General features: G+C 47.2%; 1 non-coding gene across 1 annotated transcript; it reads right to left on the minus strand.

Moving 5' to 3' along the window:
* Nucleotides 1-6,266: 6,266 nt before the first annotated feature.
* Nucleotides 6,267-6,403, minus strand: LOC117851135 (small nucleolar RNA Z247). The gene has a single exon (XR_004639493.1). It is a non-coding gene; the product is annotated as a small nucleolar RNA Z247 (small nucleolar RNA).

Below are 6,403 nucleotides of genomic sequence, written 5' to 3' on the forward strand. Positions count from 1 at the left end.
ATCGGGGATCGTGTCAGCCTCGGACGGTAGCTTAAAAGGGGAAGCAGACTCCCAAACACTTGCCAAAACGGAAAGGACACCATATGAGGTGTTTTTGACGGCAAAACAATCACCCCTGCACCTTGATCATCAGAAGGCAGCTCACAACAATCGAGTAAAGCATCAGGCAAGTTAGTAGCATCAGTATTCATTGCCTCACCATGATTATTTTTAGGAAAAAAGAGTTCATGATTAAGCCGAGTGCAGGCATTGGGATTAAGGCTAGAAAGCTTCATCGAACACAACGTCTCATGAGATACAAACTCAGCCAGTGGCAATGGCCAAACACTTGTAGCCTTTATGTGTACTACTATAACCAAGAAAAGCACGTTTCTTTGAATGGAATTGAAGTTTATGTTTGTTATAAGGTCGAAGATTAGACCACCATGCACATCCAAAAACACAAAGAGAAGAGTAAGAAGGGGTTTAGCCAAATAATCATGTCAAGGGAGTGCCAAAATTAATAACCCGACTAGGAGTACGATTAATGAGATATGTGGCTGTTAGGAAAGCTTCATCCCAAAACTTTAAAGGCATAGAGGCTTGATCTAAGAGAGAGAGGCCAACTTCAACTCCTGCAGAGATAAGGAGCGGCATTTGTGCTGGTGGGTTGCCTAACGCTCCCGCCAGCACAGAGCCATTTGTGGCTGTGGGCACTAGCTCGGCGATCCCGGTCATCGTTGTGCTGGTGGGTGCCAATTTCACCCGCCAACATGTTAATTTTGACGTGCCGGTACAAATCGCTTGGGGCGTAGTGAATTAGGCCGACAGAGAGCATCTCATTGGGTGACAGCCCTCATTAGTCACTCTCACTCCCGGCATACTAAGCAAGAAAGGTCTGTCACGCAAAGATGGTCAAGCGTACGGACAACGACTACCTGATCCATGGCCGGACGAGGTACCTCCCTGCGCAATCAATGCAAGCCAGCCAGCAAATCCGAACTGACACTCAATGGAAAATGTAAGCATTACCAGTCCCTGTAAAAAACACTTTTTAACCGTGGACAATACAGTAAAACACTAACTTAAAACCATGGCTGCTGCAAGTTTCTTACTTTCATGTACTGTTGTAGGAGTAACATTCCGGCGAGTCGATCAGTCGTGTTTGTGAGATTCAATAGAACGGCTTGACCCATAGGGCGCCGGGTAGCTTCATTATATAGACCAGGAGAACCAGCGCAAGGTACAAGATAGTCTCCTGATAGGAGAAGGTTACGTGAGACAATGGTATAAGGAAAGGACTCTAATCCTAATACAAATATACTTCTACATCCCCCTCAATCACAACTCTTGCAAAGATTGAGATTGCTTCGAAATTCACAAAGGCGACCCTCAGTTTGTGGTTTAGTGAAACCATCAGCGACCTGACCATTGGTTGAAATAATGCGAACACGAAGTTCGTTCTGAGCAACCCGCTGCCTAACAAAGTGATAGTCAACCTCGATATGCTTAGTACAGGCATGAAACACAGGATTGGATGACAAATACGTAGCACCAATGTTGTCACACCACAAAACCGGAGGCTTTGATTCAGGAATTCCCAATTCAGAAAGAAGAGGCTGCACCGATCTAATCTCCGCAGTAGCATTAGCTAGGGCCTTGTATTTCGCCTCAGTGCTCGAACAAGACACGGTCACTTGTTTCTTGGCATGCCAAGAGATGAGATTTTCTCCAAGAAAAACAGCAAATCCACCGGTAGACTTCCTGTCATCGGAGCAACCAGTCCAGTCTGCATCCAAAAATGCACTAAGCACAAGCGAAGAAGACGGAACAAACTTCAATCCATAATCAAGTGTACCACTGATGTACCCTAGAATACGTTTGACAGCAGTAAGATGTGAAGAAGTCAGACAGTGCAAATACTAGCAAACTTTATTAACAGCAAAAGCAATGTCCGATCGTGTAAGAGTCAAATATTGAAGGCCACCAAGAATACTTGGATACCTTTGTTGGGAGGAAATATTAACGACGTCCTAATGCCGCTTAAAGCAACAGTCATGAAGGCCCAGGCCCATCTAAGGTAGCAAAATTGCCGTCAGCCCAACATGAAAGGGAGAGGCCACGTTCCGCCTCGCCCGACCCGGAGTCCCGGGGTCAGACGCTCCCGACCCCTTGAAGACTGAACTCCGCCTCGCCCGACCCCGGGGACCGGGGTCGGGAGCGCCCGACCCCCACCACAGAAACGCCACCTCGCCCGACCCTGGGCGCGGGGGTCGGACTCGCTGGGGTGCACAAGACGAATATTCGCCTCGGGCGCGGACTGGAGGATCAGGATGACGATCTCGTGGGTCCCTGTATCGAACTCGCCATAAATGCGCCGCGACCCTGTCAAGCCAAAAGGGAGCGGCGTCCCCAACGTAACCGGTCCCGAATACCGGTGCGCGGCCGTGCGGCGCGAGCTGCAGTGGCCGTGGCTCCTTCTAATTCTCCACAGAGTACTCATGAGCTGCGCCGAACGACACAAGAGGGCGCATCGCTTGCTCTCGCGCCCCGTGCGCCCAACGGCAATTTCAGGGATGCGACGTCCGGGTCTTACGGTAATCGGCGGGGCAACAGAATCGGACCTCCTCCCCGACGGGCACGGATGCCGAGGCTGAGGCTCATCATCACGCTCGACGGCGACGGCAACCAGGGAGATCATCGACAAGATCTGGAAGGAATCGCCCTCCCTCGCCGGACGCGCTGACAGGGACCGGAGGCCGGAGCAAGAGTGGCGGCCTTGGGACCCTCCCCTTGTATTATTTTTCTACTTAGCTTATCCTTTCTACCTCTCCTCCTGACGCCTGTCTCAACTGTAACCCCGAGCTCCTTCTTGCGCTATAAAAGGAGGACCGGGGGTCCTGAGATAGGGGGACTTGGACTCTCTTTTCCTCAAGCCCACAGTACACTCTCGCACTCCCTTAGAGCACAAGCACACTCAAGAGACCTGGGATCAGTTCCCTCTCTCGCCCATCTGTAACCCCTACTACAGAACCCCGCGTGGGTAACACGAGCAGCCTCGATACTGGACGTAGGGCCTCCTTTTACCCGAACCAGTCTAACCCCGTGTCTCCCACGCCACCATCCGAAGCCTTACGCGCATAAAAGAAATTTACTAGCCTAAGTCTCGATCCGCAAATCTTGACAACGACAACCTTGTAGCTGCAGGTGGGTCAAGTGGATCACCAAATAACCTCTCCGAAGCAGCCATTGGTGTAGGAGCTAACGTGCAGTCTTTAAGACTAGCCTTAAAGATTAAATCGTTGGCATATTTGCCCTGACTAAGATGCAGTCCACCAGCAGAACAATGCTTAACCTCAATGCCAAGAAAATAATGAAGAGGACCTAAGTCCTTGAGAGCAAAATCGTCCCTAAGTTGAGACAAAAGCTTATCCACGGCCATATCATTGGAGCTGACGACAATGATATCATCAACATACATCAAAAATAAATAGTCACATCACCGTTTCTAAAATAAAATAAAGATGTGTCCACCTTAGAACCTTGAAAACCAAGATCTTGAAGTTTATTACTCAACCGAGAATACCAGGCTCGTGGAGCTTGTTTAAGACCATATAGGGACTTGTCAAGCTAGCACACATAATGAGGAAGCGATTGATCAACAAACCCAGGAGGTTGCTTTATAAAAACACCTTCTTACAGAACACCATGCAAAAATGTGTTCTGAACATCTAGTTGACGGATACTCCATTGCTGGGTAACAACTAAATACAGTACAAGGCGTATCGTAGCAGCCTTGACGACCGGACTAATGTATCTTCATAGTCCAAACCATATTTTTGCTTGAAGCCTTTAGCAACAAGGCGAGCCTTATATCGATCAATAGTACCATCAGGTCGTTGTTTAACTTTGTAGACCCACTGACAGTCAATCACATTCCATCCAGGCTGAGGAGGAACCAAATGCCAGGTCTGATTGTGAAGTAGAGCATCATATTCGGTATGCATTGCATCTCGCAAAGGATCAGAAGCAAGAGCATCCTTCAAAAAAGCCCGTTCTTGGAGAATAGTTGAAAGCCCATAACGAACAGTCCCATCAGTATAAAGCGTAGGCGTGCGTATATTATTCTGAAGATGAGTTCTTGGACGAAAAGGAGAGGCCCTGATAGGACCATGAACCGGGCAAGGCGATCCTAGAGGTGGAGGAGGTAGACGCCGGCGACCAGAACCAGCCATAGCTTGATTCAGCGCAGAGGATCCGGAAGGCGCCGTAGAGGATCCGTGCGGCGTGACGCTGGTGGAGGGCGCGTCCGCACAAGATCCCGAAGCATCGAATGCAGGCGGGGCTGTGGAGACATGTGGCAGCTCCAGGTTGGCGCCGGGAGGATCTGCGACAGGCGACACCGCAAGAGATGAGGGGAGCGAATCAGACGCTCATGTTGGGAGATCAACACTGGGATTTGCTTCCGAATCAGCATCGGGGATCGTGTCAGCCTCGGACGGTAGCTCAAAAGGGGAAGCAGACGCCCAAACACTTGCCAAAACGGAAAGGACACCATATGAGGTGTTTTTGACGGCAAAACAATCACCCCTGCACCTGGATCATCAGAAGGCAGCTCACAACAATCGGGTAAAGCATCAGGCAAGTTAGTAGCATCAGTATTCATAGCCTCACCATGATTATTTTTAGGAAAAAGGAGTTCATGATTAAGCCGAGTGCAGGCATTGGGATTAAGGCTAGAAAGCTTCATCGAACACAACGTCTCATGAGATACAAACTCAGCCAGTGGCAATGGCCAAACACTTGTAGCCTTTATGTGTATTACTATAACCAAGAAAAGCACGTTTCTTTGAATGGAATTGAAGTTTATGTTTGTTATAAGGTCGAAGATTAGACCACCATGCACATCCAAAAACACAAAGAGAAGAGTAAGAAGGGGTTTAGCCAAATAATCATGTCAAGGGAGTGCAAAAATTAATAACCCGACTAGGAGTACGATTAATGAGATATGTGGCGGTTAGGAAAGCTTCATCCCAAAACTTTAAAGGCATAGAGGCTTGATCTAAGAGAGAGAGGCCAACTTCAACAATATGATGATGCTTGTGTTCAGCGGATCCGTTTTGTTGGTGAGCATGAGGACAAGAGACATGATGAGTAATGCTAATTTTGTGAAAGAACGAATTAAGTTTTTGATATTGACCACCCAATTGGTTTGCATAGTGATAATTTTCTTGTTAAGAGCACGTTCAACCTGTTGCTGAAAGTTAAGAAAGACTTGGAACACATCAAATTGGTTTTTAAGGAGATAGATCCATGTAAATTTATTGAAATTATCAATAAAACTTACATAATATTGATACCGACCAATGGATGTAGGTGTTGGACCCGAAACATCCGAAAACACTAGTTGTAAAGGAAAAGAAGAGACACTATCCGATCGGGGGTAAGGCAATTGATGGCTCTTTGCCTTTTGACAAGCATCACAAATAGACTCAATGGAGTCATTAACAAAAGAGAGTTTGTTGTCCCTAAGGACATGACTAACAATGGCAGGAGAATGGTGGCCTAAACGATGATGCTACCGAGACGTACAAGGATATAGGCCATCACGACATCTACCGTGAAGAAGAGTTTTCTTCGTGTCCAAATCCTTAACATAGAAGAAAGAGGAATGAAATTCAAGAAAAACATCATTATCGGAGGTGAATTGATGAACGGAGATTAAATTTTTGGTTGCATCAGGAACATGAAGCACATTATTAAAGGAAAAATCACGATGAGGGGTACGAAAACTAGATGTACCATCATGTCTTATGCTCATACCTTTGCCATTGGCTGCATGGATTTGATCATTGCCTCCATAACATTCTCGTGATGTAATGCGATCTAGGTCATTGGTAATATGATCAGTAGAACCGGAATCAAAGTACCAATTAGTATCAATCCCATAAGAAGGAACCCCAGAGGAAGCTGACTTCTGAGGACCAGTCTTGAACGACCTTGTGCCACCATCACGCGGAGGTACATACTTTTTATTGAAATGGTACCAGCAATCATGCACCATGTGCCCAATGCCCTCACACAATTGACAGATAGGACCATCATCATCTTGTGCATCAGACCCTTGATAGCCAGAGCGATCATCACGGCCACCAGAGCCAGTACCACGACCATGACCAGAAGGGCCTCGACCAGGACCACGAAAGTTGCCACGACCACGGCCCCTTGATGCAACATTGGCAGAAGAATAAGATCTGAATTCATCCGAGGCTTGTTGACGTAAGCGAGCTTCATAAGAAAGGAACTGAGCGTACATATCAGTCAGTGTAAGATTGTCTTTAGCAACCATTGAAGAGACAATCGGATTATAATCCGCATTGAGGCCATTGAGGATATATTCGATGATTTCATCATCGTCAAGTTT

This window comes from Setaria viridis, chromosome 3 (assembly GCF_005286985.2).
Source record: "Setaria viridis chromosome 3, Setaria_viridis_v4.0, whole genome shotgun sequence".
NCBI classification, from domain to species: Eukaryota; Viridiplantae; Streptophyta; class Magnoliopsida; order Poales; family Poaceae; genus Setaria; species Setaria viridis.